We start from the raw sequence: 13,680 nt of genomic DNA, 5'->3' as shown, positions 1-13,680 counted from the left end.
TATGGCCTCATTAAAAACAAACAAGATCAATAAACAAAAATCAATGCACTTCTATATATTAGCAACAATCAAAAACTGAAATTAAAAAATAATACCTGTTAAAATGGCAGTCCTCTCAAAACTGGTCTACAGGTTCAACACAATCCCTATCAAAATAGGTTTTACGGAAATTGACAAACTGATCCTAAACTGTACATGGACACGCAAAGTACCTACACCAGCTAAAACAATCTTGAGAAAGAGCGACAAAGCTGGAGGATTTACAATACCTGATTTCAAATTTTACTATAAAGTACAATAATCAAGACTATGTGGATTGGCAAAACAAGAGGCATATAGAATCATACCAAGCACAAAAACTAACTAAAAATGAGTCACAGGCCTAAGTGTAAAACCTAAAATAATAAAGTTTCTAGAAAACTTGGAGGAAAATCTGTGACCTTGAATTAGACAAAGCTTTCTTAGATAAACCATCAAAACATGTTCTTTTTAGAAAAATTGATAAATTGGACTGCAGTAAAATTAAAGACATTTGCTTCCAAAATGAGGAAACAAAAAAGCGAGAAACTGGGAGAAAATATTTGCATACCACATATCTCATAAAGGACTTGTATTCAGCATACGTTACAAACTCTTAAAGCTCAATAATAAAAAACCTCCAATTTGGGGGCCAGCCCGGTGGCATAGTTGTTAAGTTGGCACAGTCTGCTTCAGCAGCCTGGGATTTGCAGGTTCGGATTCCAGACGCAGACCTACACACCACTCATCAAGCCACACTGTAGTAGTATCCGACATACAAAATACAGGAAGACTGGCAAGGTGTTAGCTCAGGGCCAAACAACCTCACAAATACAAAAAAACCCCTCCAATTTTTAAAAACTGGGCAAAAGATCTGAACATACACTTCATTAAAGAAAATATTCAGATAGTAAATAAGCACATGAAAAGATGCTCAATATCATCAATCATTAAAGAAAGGCAAATGAAAACCATAATGATATACCACTTCACACCCACTAGGATGGCTATAATTAAAATTTTTTAAAAGGAAAATAAGTGTTGGTAGGGATGTGGAGCAACTGGAACTCTCATATACTGTTGTAAAATGATACAATCACTTTGGAAAACAATGACTGGCAGCTTCTTAAAAAGTTAAACGCACACCCACCATATGACCCAGCCATTCCATTCCCTCATATACACATAAGAGAAATGAAAGTATATGTCCACACAAAGTTGTGTATGAAGCTTCAAGACAAGCTTGATGTGTAATAGCTAAAACCTGGAGCAACCCAAATATCTATCAACAGGTGAATGAATAAACAATTTGTGATATACCCATTGAGCAAAAACAGCTCAGTGGTTGCCCAGGGATGAGATGGAGGTAGGAACGGATTATGAGGGCTGGAGGAAACTTTTTTGGGTGGTATATATGTTCATTATCTTGACTGTAGTGATGTTATCACAGGCTTACAAGTATATCAAAACTCATCAAATTGTACATTTTTAAATAGGCACAGTTTGTTTATTGTGTGGCAAATTTGCCTTAACAAAGCTGTAGAAAGTCTATTATTCTAGAATAAAAAATAAAATTCCTAAAATAAAGTTCCTAAAAAGTTCCAGTAAAGTACCTAAGAGCAGGGAAAAAGAAGAGGCAATAGTTTTCTATATTTATTCATATTGGGTGCACATTTACTCATATTATACCCAATTAGGTGCTGTTTGTTATTTCCTATATTTTCAGCCTTCCACTTGAGACATTTCCCTTCTGCCTAAAGAACTTCCTTAGTAATTCTTATAGAGCAGGTGTGCTGGTGATTAATTCTCTCAGCTTTTCTTCGTCTAAAAATGTCTTTATTTCACCTTCATTTCTGAAGGATATTTCTGCTGGGAATGAAATTCTAACTTAGCAGTTTTTTCTTTCAACACTTTAAAAATGTCTTTCCATTATTCCCCAGTTTCCACAGTTGTGTTCAAAAGTCAGCCATCAGATACATTATTGTTCCCTCAAAAGTACAGGCATACCTTGGAGATACCGCAGGTTCAGTTCCAGACCACCACAAGAAAGCAATTATCACAACAAAGCAAGTCCCAGGAATTTTTTGGTTTCCCAGTGCATTTAAAAGTTATTTTCACACTATACTGTAGTCTATTAAGTGTGCAAAAGCATTATGTCTAAAAGAAAATGTACATATCTTAATTTAAAAATACTTTGTTGCTAAAAAAGGCTAACCATCATCTGAGCTTTCAGCAAGTCATAATCTTTTTGCTGGTGGAGGGTCTTGTAAAAAACGCAGTATCTGGGGCCGGCCCAGTGGTGCAGCTGTTACGTTTGCACATTCCACTTTGGCAGCCTGGGGTTCGCCGGTTCAGATCCCAGGTGAGAACATGGCACCACTTGCCATGCCATGCTAAAGTAGAGGAAGATGGGCATGGATGTTAGCTAAGGGCCAGTCTTCCTCAGCAAAAAGAGGAGGATTGGCAGCAGATGTTAGTTCAGGGCTAATCTTCCTCAAAAAAAAAAATGCAACAGCTGCAAAATGCAATAAAGCAAAGCGCACTAAAACAAGGTATGCCTGTGATGTGTCTTTTTTCTCCTTCTGGTTGCTTTTAAGAGTTCTCTTTGTCTCTAGTTTTCAACAGTTCCATTAAGACATGCCTAAGTGTACTTTTCTTTTTATTCTTCCTTCTAGAAGTTTGCTAAGCTACTTGAATCTGTGGGTTAATATCTTTCATCAGTTTTGGAAAACGTCTTACCATTCTCTCTTCAAATATTTGCTCCCATGCTAATCTCCTCTACTTCTTGGTCTCCAATTACACATTATTTGACTTACGAGTGGTACACATCTCTCTTAGGTTCTGTCCCACTTTTTCCATTCTTTTTTCTCCCTGTGGTTCAAACTGGATATTTTCCATTGACTTGTCCACAAGTTCTTTAATCTTGTCCTTGGTGTGTATAGTCTGCTATTAAATCCACCCAATGAATAACTAATTTCAGATACTGTGGGCTTTTTGTTGTTGTGGGTTTTTGTTTTGTTTTTAATGTGCCAGGCACTGTACTAAGCCCCAGGACTACAGCAGTGAACAAGACATAGTCCCTGCTCTCATGGAACTTAAATAGTATATATTCAACTGACATGTTTTCCCTTTGTTTTCTGGAGGTTTTTTTGAAAAATGAAGAGTAGGGCAAGGGATGGAACAAGGTCCTAGAGTCCTGCACCAAAGTTTTCTAATTGACATATAAATGAATGACCTTAAGCAACCGATGTTATGATTTTGATTTCTAGGATATATTTAATTCCTTTCTATAGATTCCAACTCTCTATGGAAATTCTCCAACTTTTCACCCATTTTGTCCATCTTTTCCTGTATTTCCTTCAGCATATAGTTATTTTAAAGTTCTTGTCTGCTGATTTCAATTAAACATGGGTCTAATTCTATAGTTTATTTTTCTTCTTGATTATGGATCAAAGGTTCCTGCCTTTTCAAATGTTTAGAAATTGTTCATTGTATGCTGGATATCGTAAATGAAAGAACCTCAGAAACTCCAGAATATATCTTCCCAGTGAGGGTTCTCCATTTACTCTATTAAGCAAAAGGGATGAGAGAATCCATTCAGGAATTGAACTGTGTCAGGGCTATGCTGCAGTTTTAGCAAGATTCAGTTCATCTCTGGTTCATCTTTCTTCGTCAGTCTATGTCCAGAATCACAAATGTCTCACTTCTTCTATCCCTCAAATTTCAATTCATCTAGTCATTATTACTTCTACAGCCCTCTAATATTTTTTAAAATATGATTTTTAAAGTGCATCCAGTTTTTTTCTACTTGTTGCAGTGGTATAGATGACTATACCTACTAAACACTACCCAGAAGCTGCAGTCTCCCTGCATATCATACAGCAGTGATTCACAAACCCAGCTTTACATCAAAATGACCTAGGGAGATTTTTTGAAGGACAATCCATTGTCCATACCTCTACAAGTCATAGATGTTCAGTGGGGCCAGGAAATCTATACTTTTAAGAAGAGTCTTAAGTGATTTGGTAAAGCTGGCATTTCTAAAGAAACCAATGTGCCTGTACCAGTTGTTCTCTACTCCCCTCCCCTAGAGCTCAGTAATGATAAGGACATTTAAGAAAGAACATATACTACATAAATAGACAAATTGACAGAAGACTATAAAAACAGTTAAAAGTCAGAATAACTAAAGATTTTAAAGATAAAATGTTAAAATAAATATTTAAAGGCTTTTAAAAATATATTACGATCAAGAGGAAGAGGAAGGAAGGACAAGAACCACTAGTTAGAGTATTTGGTATAATACCAATAGGAGATTAAAAGCAGAACTATCCAATTCAATTTTACTCCTGATTGTTCTGGCAGAAAACAAAATGATCTTCAAGTCTGAAAAAGAGCATTATTGAGAATGACCAGAACTCTTAGATAAAGCATAAAGACTCCACCACCTGCTTTATCTGACTGTGAGTCTGCAGGAACTAATCCAAGGATACAGATAGAAACTTGGAAAGATGATAAGGGAAATGCTGTCAGCAAACTTTGAGAGCTCGTGAAAAACAGAAAGGTGCCAGGCTGGGAATGAGAAAATGTTGCCCCAACTGTCAAAACACGGGTGGGTCGAGGTAGAAAGGTGATTTCAGTACTATGGACTTAATTTAATGTCAACATCCAGATAATTCTAAGACTGATTATTATGCGGATGACTTTTAAGCACTTATAGAAAACAGCAGCATTTACTAATGAAACCTTACTTGCATAAAGCAAGTTTACAAAGTACCCTCAGATATATTACCTCCTATCTTTGATTGGCACAGAACCCTGTGAAAATTGGCAGGTAGGATTATGTCCCCTCCTGAACCCACACACACTCTTCAAAATATTAGGAATCTAGGGCTCAGATTGCTTGACTTGCCCAGGTTAACTCATTCCTCAGTAGAAAATTAGGCCTCAAACTCAAGTCTTCTGATTCCTAACTGAGTACTGTTTTTATATCACACAGCTCTTAAAGCCAGCATGAGTTAAGAATAAGCCATGCTGAAATATGATAACTGGGATTGCTTCAAAACAATGGAGAGGTGCTGAGCAGAGAATGGGTAGCAGTATGGATGAAATAAAATTGAGTACAAGCTGGGTAATAGGTACATGGGGATTCATTTATAATCATCTCTCTATTTTTGTATATGTTTAAAACTTTTCATAATAAAACAAAAAAATAACACATGTACATACATGACAATTAACATTCTTTGATAGGTTTACTATAGTGGTAATCAGATGAATACCAAAAATATAGTGTACCTGCAGCTCAGCATTTTTTAAGCCTTTTTTTAAATCTCACATAACACTCTCACGTACAAAAATACTGAAAGTAAGGATGAAAAATGGTATGCCTGAGTATTGACCACCATTGCACCAACAGGAAAACAACCAGAATGGTAAAATGTCTTGAAAATATGTCCTACGAGAAATGGTTGAATGCATAGTATTTTTCCTGAAAAGAAAAAACAAACAAGGAATACTTAACCTCTGTCTTCAAATATTTTTAAAGTAAAGGGACAAACCTACTCTGCAAAGTTATAGAGGACACGAGAAGACTCAAGGAGGCCAAATGCCAAACTTTGCTACTCTTGCCACTCTTCCTTAGGGCTCAGGAACCGTGTACGTGCTACTCACTAACAAACCTTGTCACAGTCGCCTACCAATTCTCTAGATATTTTCCCCCACCACCAAAACAATTTGGCTCCTGGCTCAGTTTCTCCTCTACCTCACATCCACCAGCACCTGGGTCTCACATAGCTTAGTGTTCTCTGACAAAATACAGGACTCCCAATTAAAGTTGAATTTCAGATAAACATGAGCGATTTTTTTAGTATAAGTATATCCCATGCAATATTTGAGAAATATTTACACTAAACATTTATTCACTGTTTATCTGAAATTCACATTTAACTGGGCATTCTATATTTCTATTTGCTAAATCTGGAAACCCTAATCTAGGTGACTTCAAAGTCTAGGTGGACCAGCTATCCAACAACTGGTCCTTTACCTCCCTTGACCTCCCCATTTCTAGTGACTATGACCATAATAAAGATATGGTCTCCAAATTTAGCTGAGTCCTTGATACTGCCCGATATTGCTACATGTCCCTAAACTGCACTCACTCTCTCATTTACCTCAACAGCTATTATAAATCAAACCCATTCTTTTCTTCTGTATCATCTCAAGCTCTAATTTCACCACCTGAATTTAGATCCCTATCTTCTTCTACCTCCTACGGTTCCTCATTCCATCACTTCCCTTTATTATATTCTTCAACCTCTCCCACTAAAAGATAAGCCATTAGATGAAATTATATTCGCTCAAGGCCTTCAAAAGAGAGTTTAAACATTTTAGTACGGCATACAAGAATGACCCTACAAGAGTCACAACTCAGTTCAGGCTTCACCTTCTCTGACAAGTTCTCTCCAACCACCAATCTAAATTAAGTGCTCTTCTTATACACTCCCATTATACTTTACGCATCTATCATAATATTTACCATAATTTTCTTATTGTCTTTCTCCCTTACTAGACTTTGGGTTCCTTGGGACCAAGAGCCATGTCTTGTCTTTATTTCTCCAGCATTTACCACAATGCTCAGCATCTACCATAAATAGCAGGCACTTAAACGTTTACTGATCAAATAAGACAGATAAGGTTCAATTTAAGGGAAGAGTTTCTATTACAGTTCTACTAATGGAATGGGTTTCCTTGAGATGTAGCATCCCTGGTCACCCAGATGGCAAAATAAGATTGCATATCATGATATTATTTCTAACAGACAAGAAAAAAAGAAGGATTTAACCTAGCCTTTAACGGGACTGGTTAAATTTTGTGTGGTCCAACCATACGACCATCCTTGAAAACTCTAAACCAATAGATGTGTCAAGGAGACTGCTCTTGTGGGCATATCATGGTCCCCTCTCACCTAGACAGCTGAATGCACCGTAACAAGCTCTTACACTTTAATCATCTTACTATATTCACCTCACTCAGATCCTACTCTTACGTTAACCTTCCATTGCTAGAAATTGAGACTGTAATTTCTTACATTAATACAGTCTAGTCATATTTTATAAAGTACCATGTATTGACTTTGTTACTGATTGCTCTTCTGATGATAAAAACAATGCTCAGCATAGAAAATTCAAAATTTATTTTTAAAATATTAATAAAAAATAAAAATTACATATAATCCCTTAAAATTTTTAAATCATACAAAAGAAAATATAATCATATGGGCAAACACTCACATTATACTGTTAAAACAGCAGATTATAAAACAATGTATCTCATTGAATTCCAAAACCTAACAATAACAGCAGCTAACATTTACTGGGCTCCTTCTATGTGCCAGAAACTGTGTCACACGCTTTACATATGTTTCCTAATTTAAATCTCACAACCACCTCTGTGAAGTAGGTAATATTATTGACCTTCTTTTACAAGTGAAGAAACTGAAGCTTCAAGAAGTTAAGTAACGTGGCCAAGGGCTAGTAAGCAGTGGCAAAGCCAGAGCCCAGGAATTCAAACCCAGGGTGTCTGATTTCAGAATCAACACACTTAACTACATACATCAAAATTTTAACTGTGGTTCTATCTGAGTCATGGTATTATAAATGACTTTTATTGATTTTTTTGTGATTTTGCTGCATTTCCATATTTCTACAATGAACACGAACTACCACTGTATTTTTTTTTTTTTAAATAAATGTCCAAGGAGAGGTGGGACAATCATCTGTCAGGGCTATAAGAGCAGAAGTAGATTTAAATAATGTCAGATTCCTTCTAACTAAGGATCTGTTAGTGACTGGAATTGTTTTTTTCAGAAGACTGACTCTAAAAAGTGAAACAAAAATCAATCCGTTTTAGGAATTATAAAAGTTTTGGCCTGTCAGATCATATTTCTCCTGTTTTACAGATAATGAAACAGCTCAGAATTTAGGAGATTTACAGAACGTCACAAAGGTAGTTCGTGTCAGGGCAGAAACCAGAACACAGGTCTTCACTGATCTTTGTGCCAACATTTGACCACAACAAAACCTCCTCTTTCCCATTCCCTACTGCAAATTCAGTTATCAGAGGCCAAACCCGAAACATAACAGGAAATACAAATGCTTCTTTCCCACCCCCCCTCAGTCCACTACCCTAAAGGAAGAAGACTTGCCTGGAGCATAAAGGGAAAACATTTTCCCAGCCCTGAGCTGGGACAGAAGTGAGAGGCACTGGTAAAGATGGCAGATTTGGAAAGACACTCCAAAAGACAAGACGAATGATTTGAGAGTTGTTCTGGGGGGGCAAAAGCTGGAAACGTACACAAAACAAGTAAAAAAAAAGAAAAAGAAAACCAGAAATACCCAGGAATCCAATAGGATAAGGCACTCAAATACTACCAAAGTTTAAAAGGCTGCCCCAAATTTAATCAAACCTCAGTGGAATGTTCTTAGAGTATGACAACCAACTTTACAAAACTGGACTATGAAATGTTAACATAAAAGAATAACGTCAATACATAATCCCATATTTATAATTGGATATTCCTGTTGATATTCTCACAAATTCCATTCTCTGTCAGAATTCAACTCTCCTCATTTAAAAATCTGCAGTTAGTATAATACAATTTATATAACTAAATAAAAGGGGGGCAAGTTTCAACTTCTCCTAACTGCCAGGGAAGCTTCAGTACGATGAAAAGAAAGATAAATAATGCGCTGAAGGATATAATGTTTAAAACTTATGCCTATTTCTAACACATGACCAACCAAAAAAGATTTCTAGATACTCTCATATGAACACAATAGGGAAAATGTAACATCTCATCTTTGAAGAAGCAATAATACATTCCTCACTTTACATATTTGTGCTATCTGTTTATAAAATTTAGACCTTTTTTTGTAAAGCTCTATTTATTGAAGAGTTACTGCTCTAAGGATTAAGACACCCACACTCTAGTTTAAACTCAATTAATTACCTGTCATATGATTGTGAACAAGTTGCTTTGCCTCTCTAGTTTTATTTTTTCTCACAGAGTGGAAATAATAATCACCAAACTAAAGAAGAGAGAGAAAAATACTGCACAAAATGATAATCACAGTAATACACTTTTATGACTATTTACAGCTTCCTTTCATGTAAAAGATTCATACCTAAGACACTAAACAAGCCTAGGATGTGAGCAGGGCAGGTATCATCTCCATTTTACAGATGAAAACAGAAAACTGAAGTTCAGAGAGGTCAAATGACTTGCCCAAGGCCAAAGTTGTCCAGTCAAAAGCTCTTTCTCTTGCTACATAGTATACTGCCATCACAAATTTGAGGTGGTAAGAGTTATTCTCTCATGCCCAAATTACAATGAGGGCTACCCCCAAAAAAGCCGTCAATAATTAAACAGAAAAGGGGCACTTGAGACTGTTATGAGCCATAATTACCCAAGAGGTCACTATGGGTATAAAACTATGATTAAAAATAAGGTAAATAAAAGTCCTTTAAAGTAAATTTCTAAAAGTCCTGATACTTACTACATTAACTTCATGCCTCTTGCACTAGAGACACCACTCTGCTTGGGGAATGTGAAGTGGCAGGGAGAAAGATTTCATCAGGAAAAGTTAAGTAAGTTCCTGAAATTCAATAGGATAACACAGTCAAAGCTATAAAATATGAATAGAGGCAGGCAACAGCTTGTAGACTGTAGTGGCAACCCTAAGCCAAACCAAACGAGTGCCAGGCTGTGGTTTAAAGAAAATATGCAATCTGGAAGTTTGCACCTCAAGTTATTGCTACTACAAAGGAATTAGTACCATGTATAGTAAAAATATGTAAAGTTTTAAAGGATAATCTCAATTCTTCATTATATTGGAATGGGATTCCATATTAGCTTGCGGGTTTCTTGTCTCAACAGAAGCTCTTTCGATGATATAGTCAACGGCTCAAAAGCTACTCTCAGAGAACCAAACAATATAACTACGTATCACAGGCACCTAACATCTGAAGTGGGCAAATATGTAGCCTACTGCAGGCACCTCAGGAAACTTTAATGAGGGCACTATCAACTCCAGTTACCTATGTTCTACAATGTTAAAATTTTCTTCCCCACAACCTCTCAGACTGCTCTGTTTACTGAAGGCTCTATCACATAGTATGACAGAGAAATTTACAAATTGCTGAACCCTTAAATCTAATTCACAGTGTCTACAACGTAAAACACTTTAACTTTTCTGTTCTTCAAAGTCAAAACAAACTTTGTCTCATCATTCCCTCTCCACCCCCAAGAAAAATGAGACATTCTAAAAGACGTCAGATGAAATAAGACAATGCTTTTATAAATACAAGTCAATCCTCTGCAAAGAGCGAGCTTAAGATGGCCATATTCAACTTGAGTAGCGATTCCAAGACTTTTAACAGTTTAAGCTGACCACAAACCTCCTCTTCTACTTCTTCTATACAACATCCTCTTCCTTAAACTTCCTTTAAAAAATGAGTCTTCCTATATCTCCTGTGTCTTGTCTTATACACAGACACACACAAAACCCCCAATAAGAACAGACTGAGGCCTAAGAAACACGTTTTTACTTAATACATTGCTCATCCTTAAAAGCATGTTATTATAATGCAACAATATAAAGTATACAGAGCCCCATAACATCAAATTTGAAGGCTAAAACAAAAATGTCTTATAGCAGTCTGAGTATTTTAAAGAACAAAGATGCAAAAATGATGCATGTTTACTACTGTGTTATATCACTAACCTTTCCTTTAAGGACAAAATTCTCCATGCTAAACATATCAAAACAAACAAACAAACAAAGAAAACAGGAAGCATATTTAAGAATCTACTTTCCTATTGGTCAAAAAGTCAAATAAAAAGAAGTGTAGTAATATTTAAAATCAAATATAACAATATTGTTGGCCCAATTCACACAACACCTTTTGACATTTTTCTATTACACTTCCAAACTTGAAGAGCCATATAACACGTATACCACAAATTAGATGATAAAGCAAAAAAACAGATCGATTACGGACATCCATGATATATTACATAAGGATGCTCTCAGTACCCTAAGTATTTGTCAATGAATGCTAAAGTTAGACACATGTCGGCCAAGGTACAAACGGGTGGAATATCCAGATACTAGGTAATCTCCCTTATTTATTATTGTGAAAACCCGATAATCAGTAAGCTGTAAAGAACATGTATAAATCTTACATTTGAATAATTTCAGACTTTTCAAAGTGTTTCATGTTCATTAGCCTACCCAAGCATTGCAAAAAATTTCCTTATGTAGAGACTTACAAATAAAAGCAAGTGACAAATCCAAGATCTCAAAAGTAGTTAATCAGATCTGAAACTTGATTCAAAAACATGTTAGCTCTACAGGAGGAAATATAAATACATACAAGTTCCTCCTTAAAGCTTTTTTTTAAAAAAAAAAAAAACTCTTCCTAGTTAAAATATCACTAACTTATAAGACGTAGGCTATTATAAACACTAAATTAAAATTTCATTATTTACGTTTAAAACAAAGCAAAAATTACCACTCCTTTTAGCCAGTCTACCTTTCAACCAGGAGTCATATGAAAAACATCCCATCAATAATGCACTGTGCACTCATAACTGTGCTGGGCATTGGGGTGACTATAAGAGAATTCTAACAGAGGCTTCTTGCTTTTCGCAAAGTTTATACTCTATTTGATAAAAAGATAAGAGAAAAGAAAACAATGCTAAGCTGTGTTCCACCAACCCTCCTGAGGGGAGAAATTTTACAGGGTGATTCTGCAGAACCCCAAGTGACAAGCACACCAACAGGTGAGATTGCTGTTAGTTTAGTCTTAAAAGGATTTTGTGGGAAAATGAAGCTTGAGCCAGACACTGAAGGACGGACACGCATTAGAAAAGCACAAAGGAGGAACGAAAGCTTTCAGGCTGGGACGGGCATAAACAAAGGGAGAGAAGCAGGAATAAGCATGAAACATACAGAAGAGACTGAGCCAATCCTCCTGGATCATAGGTGCATGCTGAGGCATAATGAGAAATTCTTTGGTAAATTAAGTGGGGTCAGCTCCCAACTGACTGTTGTGGCACAGGGAGAAGCTGTTAAAATATTAAAATCATCGCATATCTAAACTAGAAAGAGAACCTCAGAGATTTTTCTAGTCAATTCTTTTCCAACAGATGAGGAAATCTAGGATCCATAGAGATCTAATGGCTAGCACAAAGACAGAGGCAGTAAATAGAACAAAATTTAGACCCCTGTTTAAAAGCTCCAGTTCAGTGATGGGCAGCATGGAATGACAGAGAAAGCATATCTGTCCAAGGGTCGATGAGAACATCAATATATAAGGATCTGCAAGCATACATACAAGACAATACTGTGTCTTGGGAATTAGAGGAGACTGGTTTCCAAGAGTAATGGAACACCGCAGTGGCATTGCAGTTGAGCAAAAACCACTATGTTTTACCAGAAGGACTCACTTTCAAGAAGGCGGCAATCCAGAAGGAAAGCAGAGGCAGAAGCTAGTTTTCAGAGAATTATAAAAGAAACGGGTGGACAAACAGCCCAGACAGCAGGTATCTAGCAACAAAAGGAGGAAAAAGATTGATCCACAGAGAGAAAGCTACAGGACCAAGTAAACGTTTAAGAGAAAAGAAACCTTAGTGAGTTTGAAGGTGAAAAGGAAGGAACTCACATAAAAAAAGACTAAATTAGATGCTAGATAATGGGGTTAGGAGAGTAAAGGAGCACAGGGAACTCACTGAGGACCAGTAGGAAGAAACATTTTTAAAAGATGAGCTCCAGAATAAAAAATAAGTATTTTTTCCACTCACCATAAAAGACCCCTGACCAAAAGAGTATTCATTTTCAACTACTTATAAGGCCCTATAAAAATGGTAGACCAGGCTTTAAGAACAGGGCTAGGAGATTCTTTTTTAAGTCCAAAACAGCTTCAAAGTTTTACAAATCTATCTATTTAGCCAATTAACATGTGGATTGTAACTTCAAAGACACTTGCCCATCAGTTTATATATGAGTTTTACACCACATATTCAAAGGACATTCTCAATAGCATTCAACTTACAACCACCAATATGCTATCATTACAAAACAAAAATCAGACTTTATTCTCCATGTTTTTAAAAATGATTTTTTTTGGCTTTAGACTGTTTTTCTTTGACCAGATATGGAAAATATAAGTGGTTAAATGAATATATTTACAACAAATCATTTGGGGACACCTTTTTTCAATTTCTTTAAAAAATTTTTTTAATTAAAAAAAAAAAAAAACCTTCAAATGACCACAGTTTTCCTTTACTCCCTTTCAGAAACAAAGCCCCACAGAGACTGGTGGGGCAAACAGAGCTAGGTGGGGCATGTAAGAAGCTTCTCTAACTTGTTAAGTAAACTAATGAGCTACAATTTAAAGCTAGACACCTAAAATTTGCAAATTTCAATTTAGAAACTTACTATCCAGCACCATAAAGGCAGGTCAAGGAGAAGCAGAAGATATAACTGATACATTTAGCTCTGGCTGTCCACCTTTGCAACTGCTATTTCCCTAATCAAGCAGGTAATTACTTTTTAAATTGGTAAGACATTCAATTTAGGCCATAAATATTAGGTTTAG

At 36.1% G+C, this 13,680-nt stretch overlaps 1 protein-coding gene across 3 annotated transcripts in view; it reads right to left on the bottom strand.

Annotated features, from left to right (window-relative positions):
• NF1 (neurofibromin 1) overlaps nucleotides 1-13,680 on the bottom strand; it is a 240,837-nt gene that overhangs the window by 223,871 nt on the left and 3,286 nt on the right. The window lies entirely within an intron of this gene.

The sequence above is a fragment of the Equus quagga genome, chromosome 11 (assembly GCF_021613505.1).
Source record: "Equus quagga isolate Etosha38 chromosome 11, UCLA_HA_Equagga_1.0, whole genome shotgun sequence".
In the NCBI taxonomy this organism is placed as follows: Eukaryota; Metazoa; Chordata; class Mammalia; order Perissodactyla; family Equidae; genus Equus; species Equus quagga.
The sequence above is the reverse complement of the archived record's forward strand: the minus strand, read 5'-3'. Positions and strand labels throughout refer to the sequence as shown.